Source organism: Sus scrofa, chromosome 1, assembly GCF_000003025.6.
Source record: "Sus scrofa isolate TJ Tabasco breed Duroc chromosome 1, Sscrofa11.1, whole genome shotgun sequence".
In the NCBI taxonomy this organism is placed as follows: domain Eukaryota; kingdom Metazoa; phylum Chordata; class Mammalia; order Artiodactyla; family Suidae; genus Sus; species Sus scrofa.
In genome coordinates this window covers 179430825-179452557 of record NC_010443.5, presented here as the reverse complement: position 1 = coordinate 179452557, position 21733 = coordinate 179430825, and the positions used below count along the sequence as shown (strand labels likewise).

General features: G+C 41.0%; 1 pseudogene; it reads left to right on the top strand.

The window, feature by feature from the left end:
• On the top strand, positions 151 to 2074 carry LOC110262099 (annotated as a pseudogene).

Sequence of the window (21733 nt, the reverse complement as noted above, 5' to 3'; positions counted from 1 at the left end):
TGAAGTTTTGAGTGCTTTCTATATGCCAGGCACTGCTTACAGTGCTTTATTTATAGCTCCTTTACGGCCACAACTCTATGAGGTATAACCCCCCCTTTACAAATGAGACAACTGAGGCACAAAGAAGTTTTTCAAGATAGCACAGTGAGATTCAAACTACCAGGTAGCATGTCTTGAGAACTCTTGCTCTTAACATTAAACTTGTAAATTTCCAACAATTAGAGAAAACTGGTAAATCTTGGTAGTCTAGAAAATAGCCCAGAGAAATAACTTTCAGTAAAAAGTGGAAATTTTTATATATGGTACAATTTTACTGTTAAAAAATGCACAGAAAAAAAGCAGAAAGAAACATAGTATGTTATCAGTGATTGCCTTTGGGTAATATAATTATAGGTGATTTGCTTTGAGGGTGGTCAGATTAAGATTTGTTTAGGGATGGGGTATCTAGTGACAGAGCGTATAGTGTCCCAAGTACCAATATTGCTAATTAGGCTTCTGCTCCTCTCCACGTAGAACACCGCATTCTATTTTTAGATTGCTCTCATGGTTCTTTCTTGCTAGAATTTCCTTCCACTGCTTTCCACCCATTCATGCTAATTCTATGTGGTCCTATACAAAACAAATCTAATTTTTTTTTCTGCAAGAATCAAAAAGGTTACTTTAAGCATGAGGACTCTTGTGTTCTTCCACAATCTTCCTATTTCACACTATCCTTGATTATTTCAGTTGTTCCTTGTAGGGCATAATTTAAGAGCCATCTTTGGTGTTCTTGGAATTCCACTCCATCTATATCCTGACAGTGCCTGACACAGCATGTATCATAGGGTAGGCAGGCAGTAAAAATATAATGAATGAATGAGCAGATTTGGTAATGACTATAATTTGGTTGGGCATTAGTGCTTCTTCTCTTGTTATGGGCCCTCTTTTACCATTGCAGAAAGACTCTGGCCTCCAACTGCTATCTACATGGCGAATGCCTCTGAGAATTTGAAATCAGACTGCTTTGCATACCCTATGCCTGGAACATAGCTCTTACTGAAAACTGTCTTTAATAATTGGTGCCTTAATTCTCTTTCTGCCAACTTTCTGTGCCACCGTAATGGTGCACATGAATGTCCTGGCTGATGCTGCAAAGAGAGGCAAACACGAAGTTCTTCATAGGCCGTGCTCCAAAGTCATTGTCTGGTTTCTGACTGTGATGATGAAACATGCTTACACTGGCAATTTGAAATCATTGATGATCACAGAGCTGGGAAAATTGGTGTGGCCCTCACAGGAAGGCTAAATTAGTGTAGGCTGTACTGATCAGCCCCAAATTTGATATGCAACTCAAAGATCTAGAACAATAACCTGGTCTTGTCCAGTCAGTTTGGTTTCATTGTACTGACAACCTCAGTTGGCATCATGGACCATGAAGAAGCAAGACGAAAACATACGGGAGGGAAAATCTTTGGATTTTCTTTCTAGGGATGTTAATAATACATGCAAATAAAGTGCCTCACTGGGGGATGAAAATGGTAATTGATGCCTTAGAGAATTGGGTTTTTGTGTAGGCAAAGTTCATCTAGCTGTATGACCAAGATGGGTAAAACAGGGTGTTTGAGTTTTCTTAATGTCCACAAAAATTGAAAAAGGGGAACAAAAAGAAGACTCAGCTACTAAGGTGTTCGTCAAGGGTTAGTCTAGAAAATTAAAGACTCAGTTTGTTATCACTGAGTATATATGTGTGTAGGAATCTAAGCCATATAGGGGCCAAAGATTAAATTATTGGCTGTGCTAGTTCCAGTGTCCTCTGTCTATCAGAGCTTTAAAGAGTTGAGGTTGGAAGTGACAAGCATAATCAAGATGGGCTAATTATCTTTGTATAATGTCTCAATTTAAAGTCATTTGGTTAATGAGAAGATAATTCAAAGAAGGGGGACTGGCTTTGTTCACTGAAGATCCTTTTGTTAAATTCAACCTGTTATGTTTGTCGGTGGTGACCACTTCCTTGAACTGATTCCAGACTTGACCTTTTGAGTCTTATAAACAAATTCTGAATATCCTGACAGATAATTTGAAGGCCTATAGAGCCCAGTGCCCCCTTTCCCCTTCATACCAACCCTCCATATGAATAGTTACAGAACCACTGATCTTGGGGCAGGGCTAAAACATCTCTGGCTCTGGAAGTGGCTGGTGTGGTTCTTGACTGGACCCCATCCCAAGAGTCAAAGGATACATTTCAGGAAGCTGTGGTAAAAATGACCAACATTCCCTTCACCTTGAGATGTATGCCAGTGATTACTTTGCTGGACTCATTTCATAAGCAGATAGGGTAAGGGGGTTCCCAGAGAAAGAACCAGGCATGGCTTTCTTGACGTAAGAGAAGCCATTTTTGGCCTAAGCCACTTTGTGATCTAAGCCTGGCCACAATGCTTGTCCTTGAACAGGTCTCAGCAATAATGATCTTAAGGAGAATAAAAGCACAGGAGAAGTAACAATAGCAAAGATTAGTTGTAAAAACTCCCAGTTCTAGAGCTCCCTGGTGGCTCAGCCAGTTAAGGATCTGGGTTGTCATAGCTGTGGCTCAGGTTGTTCAATCCCTGGCCTGGGAACTTCTGCATGCCTCGGGGGTGGCCAAAAACAAAAACAAAAGACTCCCAGTTCTATTTCTGGTGGTAAAGACTAGCCTAAAGCACTCTCTTGAGATGTTTTACAGGATTTAAATCCCCCTTCAGGCACTAAACCATCAGAGTCAACTGGAATCTAAGGGATGCTGCTGCTGACCTTTTCTGATCCTTGTGACTTCAACTAAAGCTTTGATTCTGCCTACCATCCAAGCCCCTTTATGAATATGCATGTACCCATAGCTTAAGACTTAGCCAGTTTTGCTGTTTGGGGAGACACTGGTTTGGAAAAAATCCTCGTGTTCTCCTTACTCACTGAATAATCCTTCCTTCTCTTGCACTTTGGCTCAGTCGTTCGTGTCTTTTGGCTTGACGCCCACCAAGAGGCGAATCCAGTTTGGGGGTAACCCTTTTTTCGGGCCCTCCCATTGCCCTGGGGGTGACTCCTCCTGACCAGTGCTTTGATGTCCTTGGTCAATTCACCTCATTGCTCAGCTGTATTATTGTAAAACCTTTACTAATTCAGATAACCTTAAGACATAACAGCCTTCACGAAAAGAAAGAGTGAATTTCTATTGACAAGGACTGGGACCAGAGTTGCTGAGACCCAAATGAAAGGGTTAAAAAAGTACCTAGGAAGGAATGGGAAAAGGAGGCTAGTGTTAAGAGCAGTCCTGTCTTCTTTCTGCTTATATATGAGTGGTTCCAGGGCCGGTAATGCAGCATGTAGTTAGTCTCTCTTTGAACACATTTTAGGATAGGTCCATATTCAGGGTATCTTCTTACTGGATATAATCCAGGTTTTAGAACAGGTTCACTGTAGGTATGTTTGTCATTTTAGATGTTGTGGCAGTGAAAGGAAAGAACTGCTTTGCTTAATAAAGTTATAAGAGTGTAAGTACCAGTAGCCTCATGCACATTATACAACCCAATAATAATTATGCTGATCGTGTAAACAGCTCCCCTGTGTAGACTAGCTGAGCCTCCACTGCCAAATATCAAGAATTAACAGCAGGAGCTAGGAAAATCAATAAGCTTTTACCCAGGGAACCAAAGATATGTAGGTTACTAAAATTGTTAGCAGTTGCCCATAAAGAATAATATCCCATTATGTTAATGCTAAAGGAGGTTTTGTTTTATTTCCTAAATAATAAAAAGATTACATAATAAAGGACTAGCTGAGAGTGATAAACATTCATGGCAGCACAGGCAAATCAATAAAAACATAAAATAAGAAATGGAACCTGTTTCTTGGCAATCTAGTTAGTTGAATTTCATAGACTGAGTCTGGTTTACCTTGTGCTTTCTCCCTTTTTTTGGGAGTGGGGTGGGCCATGCCAGGAGCATGTAGAAGCTCTGGGGCTAGGAACTGAGCCCAGGCCATGGAAATAACGTGAGCCATGGCAGTAACAACGTGGGATCCTTAACCCACTGAGCCACCAGGGAACGCCAACCTTGTGCTCTCTTCATATACCCACAAATCCCATTTTATGATGACACTTGTGCATCTTTTTTTTTTTTTTTTTTTTTTTTTTAAAGCAGCACTTGCAGCATATGGAAGTTCCCAGGCTAGGGGTCAAATCTGAGCTGCAGCTGCCAGCCTCTGCCATAGCCACAACAGCACCAGATCCCAGCAGCGTCTGTGACCTAGAACTCAGCTTATGGTAACACCCAATCCTTAACTCTCTGAGCGAAGCTAGGGATTGAACCTGCATCCTCATGGAACCTATGTCTGGTTCTTAACCCTCTGAGCCACAATGTGAACTCCTATTTTTCCTTTGATGCTAATTAACTCCTGTTACCATTCATGAAGATTTAGTGTGGACATCTAGCGTAGATGATGTATTCAGTTAGTCACAAAAGGAAAGGGCTCGTGAAAACAAATTCATATTTGGAACATCTGGGGTAGGTAATCTCCTTAAACACAATTTGCTTTAAAGTCTTCTCCATGGTCAGGAGTCTTCATTATCTGATTCCCAAGTATCCTAGCTCCTTTATTACCGAAGGAGCAAATCATGATGATGACTGCTTCTCATTTGGGTCCTTCATTAAAGGTTTTCTAAATAAGCTTATCCCTTGTTAATGACTTTAATTTGTTCCTGAAAACACTGCCATTAGGTTAAAAGCTGTTATATGAAAAAAAATTTTTGTTAGTTTTATTAGAAAAAAAATTATGGTGTGTTCCATTGCCCCACAAGATACTCAAGTAATTTTCACAAATGCAAAAATATACCAATTAAGCAGTGAAAAAAGAGCTTATAAAAGTAATAAATAATAACTGGAAAGTATTCTGATACCAACTAGTGTACTGAAATTTAATTCTGGCAATAACTACTGGAGTTGGCACAGACCCCACAAGTTAAATTAGGGCATGGCCATAATTAGGCCGCCTTCACTTCAGATGCTTAGCCATACCTGGGGAGTTCCCAGGCCAACTGCAGGATTCTGTTTATTTCCTACCTCTCTCTCTCAGTGCAATGCTGGTGTGGAAAAATGAAAGAATGTCTATAAAACTTCTTGAGAGAAGCTGACCCTTAGGTGTATAGCTTCTGCCTTGTTATAATTGCACAGGGTGCCAGGTTTTGAGGCTTAGTTGGGACATGTGGCATGTGGATGCCTGAGCCAGGAAGAATCCTTAGGCCTGCCTGGAATTATCAGGTCATATAATCACTCTGCCTTTGGGTATGACTGAAGGTAACCCCTTGCAGGAGGTGAGGGAAAAAGAGGCAGAAATGGAGAGAGATGGAGATAGAGGAGTAGGGAGGCACAATTTTTGAGGCTCCTTCCTGCCTTCCTTCCATCCTTTCCCAGGCCAGGGATGGAACCCAAACCACAGCAATAACCAGAGCCACAGCAGTGACAACACTGGATACTTAACCCACTGAGCCACCAGGAACTCCCAAACTCTTACCTTTAAACACGTACATTGGATATCTGTTTTCGTAAATAAAATGCCAATGAAATGTGAATCACTCTAGAAGACAATAAACTTCTGTATAAAATAAGCATAATAATTATATTTACCTTACTGAAGCATTGCAAATATCCAATTAATTAATGTGTAGAAGTGCACAAATAGTTGACTTGAGATGGTTTTGGATGGTGCAGGGCCTTGAAGACTAGGCCCTGTCCCCAAGAGTCTTTCTTTTTTTCTTTTTTTTCTTTTCTTTTCATGGATGCATCTGCGGCATATGGAAGTTCCCAGGCTAGGGGTCGATTCGGAGCTATAGCTGCCAGCCTACATCATAGCCACAGCAATGCAGGATCCAAACCGCTTCTGTGACCTACACCACAGCTCACAGCAATGCCAGATCGTTAACCCACTGAGCAAGGGCAGGGATCGAACCAGCAACCTCATGGTTCCTAGTTGGATTCGTTAACCACTGTGCCATGACGGGAACTCCTGCATTGTATTTTCTTAATGAATTAATTGCTTTATCATTATATAATGACCTTTGTATTTCTCTTTTTAATTAGAAGATGAATTTATTTATGTATAAGGCCAGAGAGTCTGAAGCTACAGAGAAGAAAATGTCTTACATCACTGTGGAGTGGGGAACTTCCATAGTGAAAATAGCCCTGCCACCACTGGTACTCAGAACTAGATGCCATGAATTCCACTGCTGCCATTCCCAAAGAACCTGGTGATGGTAGGTAGGGTGGAGGATGGAGGTGAAGATGCAGTGAGGATGCTTGTTAGGGTTAGAAAATCCTGACTTCAAACCTAGTCAATCCAGTGAGGTGAAGATGTGCTCACTCATTTGTTCAATCATTTCACAAATATTTATGAACTCTCTCCCTTGTGCCAGTAACTGTGCTAAGTGCTAGAGATAAAGTGATGTAAACAAAGACATTCAGTTCTTGCTGTCATGATGCTTAGAGTCTACTGGTTAAGACAGACCTAAAACAAGTAAACCCATGGGGGAGAAAGACAGAGTCAAGGTTCTGCTGAGGAGGGTAGGGTTGAGAAGAGAGTGGTGGAGCCTGAATCATTTCAGAAAGCAGCCATAGCCTAGCCCTATGTGGGACTTTCTTGGACTAAAGCATCTCACTGAAGCACAGGTTTCCAGGCTCTCCCAGGTCCAGGCCCTTGGTCCTGAGTTTTTTTCCACTACAGATCCTGGAACACTTCTCTAGGAGGTGGTTTTCCTTCACTCTGTAGCTGCCATACATGTTCAAATATCGCAGAGCCTAAAGCTGGTGTTGAGCATGTGCCTTGTTCTCAGGGACTTATAGGTCACAGGAGGGAGATTCTAGGCAGGAGGCAGGTAGGGGGCTTGGGAAAGGATGCTGGCTTCACCCCACTGGCTGCTGACCACCAGGGTGCCCACAAGGCCAGGAAGAGCTGCATCAAGAGAGCTGGTTTATCCTCAGGCCTGGAGAAAGAGCTCCTGTGGGAAACTGGGGGCTGACAGAGCTCCCCCATAATCCAAACCTTTGTTACTGTTTTTGGCTTAAAGTCAGTTTTGTATAATGTGAGTATAGCTATCCCTATTCTATTTTGGTATCCACTTGCATGGAATATCTTTTACTATTCCTTCATTTTGAGCTTATGTGTTTTTTTTTTTTTTTTCTGTCTTTTTGTCTCTTAAGGGCCGCATCCTCGGCATATGGAGGTTCCCAGGCTAGGGGTCTAATTGGAGCTGTAGCCCCCTGGCCTATGCCACAGGCACAGCAACACCCGATCTGAGCTGCGTCTTTGACCTACATCACAGCTCATCACGATGCTGGATCCCTAACCCACTGAGTGAGGCCAGGTATAGAACCCAAGTCAATGAACATCAGAGTACATGTGTCTGTGAGTCATGGTTTTTTCTGGATAGATGCCCAGGAGTGGGATTGCTGGATCAAATGGTAATTGTATTTTTAGTTTTCTGAGGAATCTCCAGACTGCTTTCCACAGTGGTTGCACCAATTTACAATCCCACCAACAGTGTAATAGGGTTCCCTTTTCTCCACACCCTCTCTAGCACTTATTGTTTGTAGACTTTTTGATGATGGCCATTCTGGCTGGTGTAAGGTGGTACCTCATAGTGGTTTTGATGTGCATTTCTCTAATAATGAGTGATGTTGAACATCTTTTCATGTGTTTTTTGGCCATCTGTATGTCTTCTTTGGAGAATTGTCTGTTTAGATTTTCCGCCCATTTTTTGATGGGGTTGTTTGTTTTTTTGGTATTGAGTGGTAGGAGGTGTTTATATAATTTGGAGATTAATTGCTTGTCAGTTGATTCATTTGCAAAGATTTTCTCCCATTCTGTGCATTGTCTTTTTTTTTTTTTTTTTTTGTCTTTTTGCTATTTCTTGGGCCGCCCCTGCGGCATATGGAGGTTTCCAGGCTAGGGGTCGAATCAGAGCTGTAGCCACCGGCCTATACCAGAGCCACAGCAACTCGGGATCCGAGCCGTGTCTGCAACCTACACCACAGCCCACGGCAATGCCGGATCGTTAACCCACTGAGCAAGGGCAGGGACTGAACCCGCAACCTCATGGTTCCTAGTCGGATTCGCTAACCACTGCGCCACGACAGGAACTCCTGCATTGTCTTTTTGTTTCATTTAGGGTTTCCTTTGCTGTGCAGAAACTTTTAAATTAAATTAATTCCCATTTATTTATTTTTGTCTTTACTGTCATTACTCTAAGAGGTGGATCTGAGAAGATGTTGCTGTCGTTTATGTTGCAGAGTGTTTGGCCTATGTTTTCCTCTAAGAGTTTTATAGTGTCTGGTCTTAGATCTAGGTCTTTAATCCACTTGGAGTTTATTTTTGTGTATGGTGTTAGGGAGTGATCTAATTCCATTCTTTTCCATGTTGCTGTCCAGTTTTCCCAGCACCACTTATTGAACAGGCTGTCTTTTCTCCATTGTATATTCTTGCCTCCTTTGTCATAGATTAGTTGACTGTAAGTGCGTGGGTTTCATTCTGGGCTTTCTATCCTGTTCCACTCATCTATGCTTCTGTCTTTGTGCCAGTACCATATGGTTTTGACGACTGTTGCTTTGTAGTATAGTCTGAAATCCGGAGGCTGATTCCTCCAGCTCCATTTTTCTTTTTCAGGATGTCTTTGGCCATTCTGGGTCTTTTGTGCTTCCAAACAAACTTTAAAATATTTTGTTTGAGTTCTGTGAAAAATGTCCTTGGTACTTTGATAGGGATTGCATTGAATCATTGAAGATTGCCTTGGGTAGTATAGTCATTTTGACAATATTGATTCTTTCAACCAAAGAGCATGGTATATCTTTCCATCTATTTGTGTCCTCTTTGATTTCTTTCATCAGTGTCTTATACTTTTCAGAGTACAGGTCTTTTGTCTCTTTAGGTAGGTTTACTCCTAGGTATTTTATCCTTTTGGATGCAAGGGTAAATGGGATTGCTTCCCTAATTTCTCTTTCTGACCTTTCGTTGTTAGTATATAGAAATGCCATCAATTTCAGTGTATTAATTTTGTATCCTGCGACTTTGCCAAATTCATGGATGAGCTCTAACAGTTTTCTGGTAGAGTCTTTAATTGCAGCACTATTTTCAATAGGCAAGACATGGAAACAATCTAAATGTCCATCAACAGAAGAATGGATCAAGAAGATGTGGTACATATACATAATGGAATATTACTCAGCCATTAAAAGGAATGAAATACCAGCACTTTTAGCAACATGGATGGACCTTGCTAAGTGAGGTGAGCCATACAATGAGACACCAACATCAAATGCTTTCACTGACATGTGGAATCTGAAAAAAGGACACAATGAACTTTGCAGATCAGATACTGTCTCACAGACTTTGAAAAACTTCTGTTTTCCAAAGGAGAGAGTTTGGGGGGTGGGGAGATGCACTGGGGTTGTGGGATGGAAATCCTATAAAATTGGATTGTGGTGATCATTGTACAACCATAAATGTAATAAATTCATTGAGTGAAAAAAAAAAGGACCTGCATCTTCATGGATGCTAGTCGGGTTCGTTAACCACTGAGCCACGATGGGAACTCTACTTATGTGTATTCTTAAAGCAGAAGTGAGTTTCTTGTAGGCAACATTTGGGTGGGTGTTGTTTTATTTGGCCCATCCAGACACCCAACTTTTTGATAGGAGAATTTAACTCATTTACATTTTTTATTGATGGATAAGAACTTCAAATGCTATTGTTTTCTGTTTGTTTTGTGGCTCTCTTGTTTCTTTCATCCTTCCTTTGTGAATTGATGACTGTCCATAGTGGAGTGGTTTTTTTTTTTAGGGCCAAACCCATATGGAAGTTCCCAGGCTATGGGTCAAATTGGAGCTACAGCTGCTGGCCTGAGCTACAGCTGCTAGCCTGCACCACAACCATAGCAGCTGGGATCTGAGCTGTGCCTGTGACCTACACCACAGCTCATGGCAACACCAGATCCTTAACCCACTGAGCAAGGCCAAAGATGGAACCCACATCCTCATGGATACTAGTCGGATTCATTTCTGCTGTGCCACAACAGGAACTCCATGTAGTGGTATGCTTTTGTTCCCTTCTCTTTATCTTTCATGAATCTTTTATAGGTTTCTACTTTGTGGTTACTGTGAAGATTACCTAAAATATCATATAGATGTTATAGTCTATTTTAAGCTGATAACAACTACAGTACCATATAAAAACTCTACCCTTTTACTCCCCTACTTTCATGTTTTTTATTTCACAATTTACCTCATTTTGTATTGGGTATTCATTAACAACTTATTGTAGCTACAGTTATTTTTGATATTCTTGTCATTTAACCTTTATACTAGGGTTAAGTGGTTAACACACCACTATATTATAATTTGGTGTAGTGTATATGTGTATAAAGATCCACCAATACTGTTGAGACTCCACCAATTTTTCTTAGCTCCTCACCTATGTGCGACTTCTGTGCCACCTGATTCTAATTCTGAGGATACCTGTATCCTGGTCTCTAGGTTTCCACAGAGATGAGTGGTGAAATTTCCAAAGGCAATGGGGAGGGAGAAATAAGAGTAGAACTCAAACAGGACCAGAATATACCACCCAGAATATGCTTCTTTGGCAAAAGTAGTATTTTGAGCTGATTATCTTTTTTTTTTTTTCCTTTCTTTTTTATGGCTGCACTCGAGGCATGTGGAAGATCCCAGGCTAGGGGTCGAATTGGAGCTGTAGCTGCCAGGCAATGCCACAGCCACAGCAATGCCAGATCTGAGCTGCGTCTGTGACCTACATGATACTTATGGCAACACCCAATCTTTTAATCCACTGAGTGGGGCCAGGGGTCAAACCCACATCATCATGGATACTAATCAGGTTCATTACCGCCGAGCTCCAACTGGAAATCCAAGAGCTGATGTCTTGAGACAAAGGAGAAACTTAAAAAGAGAGCATAAGTTTCCCTTTTGTAAGGAAAATTTACACTTAGAGAAGAAATTTCTATTTGTAAAAGTGTCTCCCTTTCTCATACTAGGAAGGAGGAGAAATATTCCTAACAACTTTTATCAAAGGCAAAGACATTGAAATCTTCATGACAAACCTTACTAACCACCTCTCCCTTTTTTTTTCTCTTTTTCCAATATGGTTTATTAAAGGATATTGAATACAGCTCCCTGTACTGTATAATACAAAGAACTTTGCTTTGTATCCATTTTATATGTAATACTTTGCATCTACTAGCCCCAAACTCCCAATCCAATCCTCCCCTGCCCTGCTCCCCCTTGGCAACCACAAGTCTGTTCTCTGTCTGCAAGTCTGCTTCTGCTGCATACTCAAGTTCATTTGTGTCTCATTTTAGATTACACATGTAAGTGATGTCATTTGGTATTTATCTTTTTCTAACTTTGCTTAGTTTGATAATTTCTAGGTCTATCTATGTTGCTGCAAATGGCATTATTTCATTCTTTTTATGGCTAAGTAGCATTCCATTGTATACATATTTATGCCACATCTTTTTTTTTCATTTTTTTGTTTTATTTAAGCATAGTTGATTTACAATGTTTTGATAATTTCTGCTCTATAACAAAGTGATTCAGTTATACCTGTATACACATCCACTCTCAGATTCTTTTCCAACAGAGATTCTCACCGAATATTGGGTAGAGTTCTCTGTGCTAAACAGCAAGTCCCCATTGGCCAATCATTCCATATACCTCCATGTGTATATGCCAATCCCAAATCCCCAATCCATTCCAGCCCCCTTCTGCCTGTCCCCTTTGGTAACCATAAGTTTTCCAAAGTCTGTGACTCTGTTTCTGTACTGCAAATAAGTTCATTTGTATCATTTTTTTGTAGCTTTTACATGTAAGTGGTATATTTGTCTTTCACTGGCTGACTAACTTCACTTAATATGATAATGTCTAGGTCCATCCATGTTGCTGGAAATGGCATTGTTTCATTCTTTTTTATGGCTAATATTCTATTATATATATATGTACCACATCTTCTTAATCTGTTCCTCTGTCAGTGGACATTCAGGTTGTTTTCATGTCTTGGCTATTGTGAAAAGTGTTGCTATGAATTTAGGGATGCATGTATCTTTTCAAATTACAGTGTTGTTCAGATACGTGCCAAGGAGTAGAATGCTGGATCATATGGCAACTCTATTTTTAGTTTTCTGAGGAAACTCCATACTGTTTTCCATAGTGGTTATACCAATTTACACTCCCACCAATAGTGTAGGAGGGGTTCCCTTTTCTCCACGCCCTCTTTAGCATTTGCTATTCATGGTCTTTTAAATTTTTTTAATTTTAATTTTTTGTCTTTTTAGACAAAAATACCCATGGCATATGGAAGTTCCCAGGCTAGGGGTCTCATTGAAGCTATAGCTGCCAACCTATACCACAGCTGCAGCAACATGGGATCTGAGCCAAATCTGCAACCCACACTGCAGCTCACAGCAATGATGAATCCTTAACCCCAGGGATCGAACCTGTGTCCTCAAGGATACTAGTCAGGTTTGTTTCCCCTGAGCCATGATGGGAAATCCCTATGGTCTTTTTAATGATGGCCATTCTGAGCATTGTAGTTTTGATTTGCATTTTTCTAATAATTAGTGACATTGAGCATCTTTTCATGTTTGCCTGTTGGCCATCTGAATGTCTTCTTTTGAGAAATGTCTATTTAGATCTTCTGCCCATTTCTTGATTGGTTTGTTTGTTTCTTTGTTATTGAGTTGTATGAGTTGTTTGCATATTTTGGAAATTATCCCTTGTTGGTCACATTATTTGCAAATACTTTCTCCCAGTCTGTAGGTTGTGTTTTTGTTTCGTTTATAGCCTCCTTTGCTGTGCAAAAACTTAAAAGTTTGATTAGCTCCCTTTGTTTATTTTTGCTTTTATTTCTTTTGCCTTGGTAGACTGACTCAAGAAAACATTGGCATGATTTATGTCAGAGAATGTTTTGCCTGTGTTCTCTTCTAGGAGTTTTATGGTGTCATGTCTTATGTTTAAGCCTTTAAGCCATTTTGAATTTATTCTTGTGTAAGGTGAGAGGCACTGTTCTAACTTCATTGATTTATAAGCAACTGTCCAGCTCCTCCCACATCACTTGCTGAAGAGACTATCTTTTTTGTTTGTTTGCTTGTTTTTTGTTTTGTCTTTTGTCTTTTTGAGGGCCGAACCCATGGCATATGGAGTGGAGGTTCCCAGGCTAGGGGTTTAATCAGAGCTGTAGCCGCTGGCCTATGCCACAGCCACAGCAACACCAGATCTGAGACATGTCTGCAACCTACACTACAGCTCATGGCAACGCCAGATCCTTAACCCACTGAGTGAGGCCAGGGATTGAACCTGCAACCTCATAGTTCCTAGTCAGATTTGTTTCTTCTATGCCACAATGGGAACTCCTTTTTTTTTTTTTTTCCTGTTTTTTTAGGGCTGCACCCATGGCATATGGAGGTTCAGGTTCCCAGGCTAGGGGTCGAATCGGAGCTGTACCCAACAGCCCACACCACGGCTCATGGCAATGTTGGACCCTTAATCCACTAAACAAGGCCAGGGATCTAACCCGTGTCCTCATGGATGCTTTTTGGGTTTGTTAACGGGTGAGCCATGATGGGAACTCCCTGAAGAGACTATCTTTTCTCCATTGTATATTCTTGCCTCCCTTGTTGAATATTAATTGACTGTAGGTGTGTGGGAGTTTATTTCTGGGCTCTCTATTCTTTCTTCTTCTTCTTTTTTTTTTTTTTAGCTGTTCACATGACATGCAGGGATTGAACAGCACCACAGCAGCCACACAAGACACTGCATTGATAACGCCAGATCCTTAACCTGCTGAGACACACAGGAGCTCCTGGGCTCTGTATTCTGTTCCATTGATCCATATTATTTGTTTTTGTGCCAATACCATGCTGTTTTGATTACTGTAACTTTGTAGTATTGTCTTTAGTCTTGAAGGGTTAAATCTCCTGCTTTGTCCTTTTTCCTTAGAATTGTTCAGGCAATTCTGGGTCTTTTAGAATTCCATATAAATTTTTGGATTATTTATTCTAGTTCTGGGATCACATTAAATCTGTAAATAGCTTTGGGTAGTGTGGCCATTTTAACAATATCAATTCTTCCAACTAAAATTATGAAAAAAACATTTATTCATTATATATTTCCTGGTCACCATCCATAATTTACCCCCAATTTTCCTCCAAGTCAGAAAAATACATTTTCTTTTGTCTAGCTGAAGGTAATACATAAATTCCCCCCCACTTTTTTTTTTTAGGGTTTCACCCATGACATATGGAGATTCCCAGTCTAGTGGTCCAATCAGAGCTGTAGCTTCCCGCCTACACCAGAGCTACAGCAATGTGGGATCCGAGCTGTGTCTGCAACCTACACCACAGCTCATGGCAACGCTGGATCCTTAGCCCACTGAGTGAGGCCAGGGATCAGACACACATCCTCATGGATACTAGTTGGCTTCATTAGTAGCTGAGCCACGATGGGAATGCCAAACTTCCCAATTTTAATCACCTCCTTGAGTCATATTTTTCTTTGTGACCTCCCTGTGTATGTATGTATGTAATCTTTTCTTTTTCTTCTTCTGAATACATCTTTTATTATCAATTTGATTTGAAGACCCCCATCATTGAACCAATGAGAGTGAGAGTTCTTTTTCCCTTCTTCTACAAACTCTAACAGCTCTTTTTCTAATTATTCTTCCTGCAACTAAATGGGACTGCTTCCTCCCTTTGGATAAGCTGTTTCCACCTATCTCCCCAACCCCATTCAAAGGCATCTCCCCAAGGGGTTCTCAAAATATTATCTGAATTAAAAATTATTTTCTGTATTTTGATGTTTTCCCTTTATATTTCCTTCAGAGTTGATCTGGGAGCTGGTAGTCTTTGTGATTTTAGTCCCTTGGTGAGAAATGGAGCTGGATTTATTTTGTTCTTTCTATGGTGACAGTAGGTTGAAATGCTCTTGGGAACAGCAACAAGAAAAAAAGTAATGGTTAGCCCTTGGAAGGGACCTTAGGAATGAGGGAAGTGTGGGTCCCAAATGTAAGAATAGTTGTTTTTTTTTTTTTGTACCTTTGATCATGAAGTCTTCAGGCTCAATTCTTTATTTATTATTGTAAGATATATGTTTTATTTAAAAGAAATGCAGAAAATAATAACAATATCATTTGTTGAATATTTACTATTCATTTGTTTCTGCCAAAAACCTTTAACTCCTTACAAAAGCTCTGAAAAGGAATAGTTTATTATTTCTTTCTTTCTCTTTCTTTCTTTTTTTTTTTTTTATGGCTGCACCTGCAAAATATGGATGTTCCTGAGCCAGGGATTGAATCCAAAATGCAGTTGAGACCTATGCCACATCTGCAGTAACACCAGATCCTTTAACCCACTGCACTGGGTCAGGGATTAAACCCTCACCACTGCAGAGACAATGCAGGATCCTTAACCTTCTGCTCCATAGCGGGAACTCCTATTTTACTTTATTTTTTTGGGGGGGGCCACCTGGCAGCATATGGAGTTCCTGGGCCAGGGATCAGGTCTGAGCCACAGTTGTCATCTAAACTACAGCTGTGGCAATGCCAGATCTTTTAACCCTCTGTGCTGGGCTGGGGATTGGACCTGCATCCCAGTGCTACAGAGATGCTGCCAATCCCCTTTGTGCCACAGTGAAAACTCTTTATTTTTTGTTGACACATCTCTCTCAAATATAACATACCAATCAAGCCTTGGTAGTATAGCCAATATTTCCAATTATATTCTGTTATAAGAAGAATAGACTCTGATTTTATTTATCTTGATCTTTTGTTAGCACTTTTATGAAACCATCAGATTTTCCATTAGAATTCTGTAATATCTTACACCGTTCAGTAGTATAATCTAAAAGTTACCAGAAGCCTCTATTTGTCAAAAAGATATGAATCTTCTTGAAGATGAAACATTTTTGCAGAAGCATCAGAATAAAACAACAGAGTATAAATGACAAAGACTTAAAATGGCATGGTTAAAGATATGAATAGAATGTAACTGACAAAGAAATTTCATTATTTCTGGAACATACAACATTTTAAGATAATAACTACAGTTATTACATGACATTATACCAGGATATATCCAAATTCAGAAATTTCATAGACTATCTAGAACATTTTAATAATAATATTTACCCACCCAACATAATCTGAGAGGGTTTATCATCACTCAATTGATGATGTTTTCCAAGTATTTTAACATACTGAATGTCATAGGCCACTATGAAATAATACTTATTCTCTTAACCAAAGTGACAGTAAGATTTCAAAGGCAAATACAAGAAATTAAAACAGACTTAAAAGGTAAAGGAACTTTATGGAGTTCCTGTTGTGGCTCAGTGGTTAACAAATCCAACTAGGAACCATGAGGTTGCAGGTTTGATCCCTGGCCTTGCTCAGTGGGTTAAGGATCTGGCATTGCCGTGAGCTGTGGTGTAGGTCGCAGACACGGCTTGGATCCTGCCTTGCTGTGGCTCTGGTGTAGGCCGGTGGCTACAGTTCCGATTAGACCCCTAGCCTGGGAACCTCCATATACCACAGGAGCAGCCCAAGAAATGGCAAAAAGACAGAAAAAAAAAAAAAAAGGTAAAGGAACTTTATAATCTGGAGTTCCCTGGTGGCCTAGTGGTTAAGAATTTGGTGTTGTCAGTGCTACGGTTCAGGTTCAGTCCTTGGCCCAGGGACTTCTATATGTTGTGGGTGTGACCAAACGAAACAAAACCCTTTACAATCTGTTATCAAAAGGAGCTCAATATTCCAAGAAAACTTTGTTCTCTTAAAAAATTCTAATTTTGCACTAGCTTACTTTTAATATTAGGATCCATCCAACCAATTAAATTCATTCTAATATTAGACAGTCCTGACTACACACAAAAGTTCTCAGGGTTCTTTTTCCCACAAACCTCTGTAACTTCCCTTTTTACATTCAGATTTTGTCCTGTGCATGCTTTCTCTCTCCCTTCCCCTATGTCACCAACCTTTCTTTAGGACAAAATCACTGTCTTTTCCCTTAACAAAATGCATTTCCATTCCTTGTAACTTAAAAAAAAAAAAATTATCATGGTCTGTGTGTGGGGGTTGGAAAAAGAATATTCCAGCACAGCAAGGTGAAGAGAAAGAAAAGTTTACTGAGATAGGAGATACTGTGCAGCAGGACAACTTCCTGGTGACCAGGGAGAGCCAACTCTGGGCCCAACTTCCTGATAATCAGGGAGACTTCTGATAATCAGGATAATCAGGGAGAGCTGACCCCAAAGAGAAAGAAGAGTTTTAGATGAGAGAGGCTGCTGACATAGAGGGATGACTTCCTGATGATCAGGGAGAGCTGACCATGGTGTCTATTTTTATAACCTAGGGAGAAAAGAGAGGTCTTGGGATAAACCTCCTGACCTGCTGATTGGTTGGGAAAGAAGGGTTTTATGATACAGCTGGTTGGTTTGTTGGGGAAATAAGGCCCCAATAGGGGCATTTGAGGAGTGGGCCACATACTGTTCCTAGTAGGGGTTAGGAAGGAGTAGGCCAGGTTGCTAAGGGTGGGGGAGGGAGCATTACAATGAGATGGGTGAGACAATGATAAGGGTCTGGTAATTCTTGCCCTGGCCAGAGATTTTGAGTTCATTCTCCTTGAAGGGGCCTCAAAGTCCAACACTCATAGCATAATTATTTTCAGTGTAGCATATGACATGTATTGAAAAAATCTAAACAAAACTTTAGTTTCTATCTAACAAGAAGTCAAAAGTAGATAAACTCAGACTTGTTTAGCAATTAATGATTCTTTTTTTTTTTTTGGTCTTTTTAGGGCCACACCTGTGGCATATGGATGTTTCCAGGCTAGGGGTCAAATCAGAGCTGCAGCTGCCAGCCTACACAACAGCCACAGCAATGCAAGATCCAAGCCACATCTTCAACCTACACCACATCTCACTGCAATGCTGGATCCTTAACCCACTGAGCGAGGCCAGGGATTGAACCCATGTCTTCATGGATGCTAGTTGGGTTCATTAACCACTGAGCCATGATGGGAACTCCCAATTTTCTTTAAGTCAATTAAATACAGCTCTTTTACAAATTAATTTTGCCAGAACCACACATGTACAACACACACATATACATAGACACATTCATAGATACAGAGACCCCATAGCTCCCATTCCAAAATTTCAGCCATGAACCCTGTACAGTAATACAAAACCCACCAATTACAAAAGAAGTTAGGTTCGAATTGGATTTCTGGTGGATGGAACAAAACAAGGTCTTCTGTTCAGATGGCTTAAACCCTTTTTATTAGTATTTGTTGTGAAGACACTTGAGAATTATATTTGTCCTTGACTAGTCAATTTCCAGATGAATTTTTCCTCTTTTGTTTTTTTCTTTTGATAAGTTATCTTTCTGAAAGTTGCATTTTATTTATTTATTTATTTATTTTTTATTTTTGAGGGCTGCACCTGCAGCATATGGAGGTTCCCAGGCTAGCGGTCTAATTGGAGCTGTTGCTGCTGGCCTATGCCAGAGTCACAGCAACACCAGATCCGAGCCACATCTGCAACCTACAACACAGCTCACAGCAACACCAGATCCTTAACCCACTGAACCCGAAACCTCATGGCTCCTAATTGGATTCATTTCCACTGCACCATGTTGGTAACTCCTGAAAGTTGCTTTTTTTTTTTTTTTCTGTCTTTTTGCTGTTTCTTGGGCTGCTGGGTATGGAGGTTCCCAGGCTAGGGGTCAAATCGGAACTGTAAACGCGGCCTACGCCAGAGCCACAGCAAGGCGGCATCCGAGCCGCATCTGCGGCCTACACCAGAGCTCACGGCAACGCTGGATCGTTAACCCACTGAGCAAGGGCAGGGATCAAACCCGCAACCTCATGGCTCCTAGTTGGTTTGGTTAACCACTGAGCCACGCTGGGAACCCCTGAAAGTTGCATTTTAAAGAGATGGTCTAGATAAGCATCCCTGGAGAGGTCTAGTAGAACATTTACATCTCAAAGGCATGGTCAAAGCAATTCAGGGTCCTCTTAGGACTTTTGTTTCCTTAAGGCCAGAATTTTTTTCCCCCCAATAGTTACAAACCTCTTAAGGTAAATAGGGGAGGAGATCCTGTGGTGGCTTAGCAGTTAGCAAACCCGACTAGCATCCAAGAGGATGTGGGTTTGATCCCTGGCCTTGCTCAGTGGGTTAAGGATCCTGCATTACCATGAGCTGTGATGTAGGTTGCAGATGAGGCTGGTATCCAGCGTTGCTGTGGCTGTGGCTGTGGCATAAGGTGGTAGCTGGCAGCTGGCGGCTGGTGTCTACAGTTCCAGCTCCGATTGGACCCCTAGCCTGGGATCTTCCATATGCAGCAGGTGTGGCCCTAAAAAGCCAAAAGAAAAAGAAAAAAGATAAATATGGGAGACTTTAGGAGTGGAAGTGGTAGAAAGAATTGGTGGGCTTCAAATTATTTTTTGAGCTTCATATCTGGTCTGGTAAAGACTAAATTTGTAAAAAAGGACAGCTGTTTTTAATTCCTTAGGGTTTCTGCCTAAATGATATAAAAAGGCTGATCTGCCCACCTGCATTTTCTTTATCTTGCTTTTTTTATATCAGGGAGATTCCCAAGTTAAATGGAAATAAAACGGTTTTGTTCTAGAACATTAGGGTTCAATATATCAAGTCTTTAAAAATCCTGTGCAAGTGTTCAACAAGGCCCTATTTCTGAGTGTATAACCCCAGACCAACTTCCCTTACAGGCATAAAGCTTCCAGTATTGCTTCTATTAGGCCCTAGTTTCTACCTCACATTCGGTGGGTTCAGACAATCCTGTTGTCTCCTTTTTGCATGTTTAACGTTGACTGAATGGTGGGTTTTTATGCCCTGTGTCCCCAATACCAGGCAGGGTGAGCATTCCTCAGAGAGGCACAATGTCCATTCCCACAATACAGTCAGGTAAAAGAGATGCAACCGCCTTACAGAAAGCTTGTTCAAAGACAATTTTTGGAGTCCCCTGGTGACATACTTGTTAAGGACTTCACATTGTAACTGGTGTGGGTCAGGTTACTGCTGTGGCTCAGATTCAGTCTCTGGACCAGGGACATTCACATGCCACGGGCATGGCCAAAAGAAAAAAACAAATATACTGATTTTCTTATAAACATTCATTCTTTTGTTAATTAACCTAATGTTTTATGAGACCCATGAGGGGAACAGAGACAGTAATTCAGTAAGGCTTCATGGACTTTTTTTTTTTTTTTTAAAACCAAGGGATTTCTTAAGGTTAGCTCTTATATTTCTTTGTATCCACCTTTTAATTTAGTCCTTCCCTAAGTAACAATAAAACAGCTGTTTACCATGATAGCTCTTTAAAATTTTTTTTTGCCAATTTAGGAGTTTCTGTTGTGACTCAGCAGTAATGAACCGGACTAGTATCCATGAGGACATGGGTTTGACACCTGACCTCGCTCAGCTGGTTAAGGATCTGGTGTTGCCATGAGCTATGGTGTAGGTTGCAGACATGGCTCAGATCCCATCTTGTTATGGCTGTGGTGTAGGCCGGTGGCTACAGTTATGATTAGACCCCTGGCCTGGGAACCTCCATATGCTGTGGGTTTCGCCCTAAAAAGACAATAAATAAATAAATACAATTTTTTTTTTTTTTTTTTTGTCTTTTTGCTATTTCTTTGGGCTGCTCCCGCGGCATATGGAGGTTCCCAGGCTAGGGGTCTAATCAGAGCTGTAGCCACTGGCCTACGCCAGAGCCACAGCAACGCGGGATCCGAGCCGCGTCTGCAACCTACACCACAGCTCACGGCAACGCCGGATCGTTAACCCACTGAGCAAGGGCAGGGACCGAACCCGCAACCTCATGGTTCCTAGTCGGATTCGTTAACCACTGCGCCACGACGGGAACTCCAATAAATACAATTTTTATCAACTTAGAAGTTTTTCCAATTTATAGGATCCATCATCTGGCAATTGACTACTAGTAGGATCTTAATAGCAACTCAAATCAGTAAGATGCAAGAGGCATCCACACAGGAGAGTGAAGTGTGCAGGCCTCACAAAATTCAGAAAGTTTACTCCCAAAAGTAATCTAAGAAATTGAAACCAGGCAGGACCCTGCGGGGACCCTCCTGATTACAAAAGCCCCTCTTTGTTCTCTCTTGTTAGTAGAAAAAGGCTTTAGTCTCCTAAACCTTCCCAGAATTCCAAAGAGCAGGCAAAGGCATTTACTAACTAGGGAAGTGAGAGAATGCAGAAACACGGGAAAAGTAGTTAAGCAAGAAAAGTAATGGTAATAGTTCAGTGATAAAACATCTTAGTTCCTCCTCAAGGGAAATCATACAATCTGACATGTATCCTTGGGTCGCTCTGTAGGAACTATGACCCTGCCCCAACACAGGTGGAGAATGGTGACAACATGTTGATCACAAGTGTGCAAGCAGAGAGACCCAAGATGAGTAAGCTTCCTGAAACATTACCTTGTTACTTTACTGCTGACCAATCAGAAGGAAGTCATGCACACTGCAGCCCTTACCCCAAATGTTGCCTTTAAAAACCCTTCTGAAATCCACTGGGGAGTTTGATTATGATATGCTCATTCTCCTTGCTGGGTCCTGCAATTAACGTTATACTCCCCTTCACCACAACCTAGTGTCAGTAACATGGCTTTGCTACTTGGTAGATTATTTGACCAAAGTTTG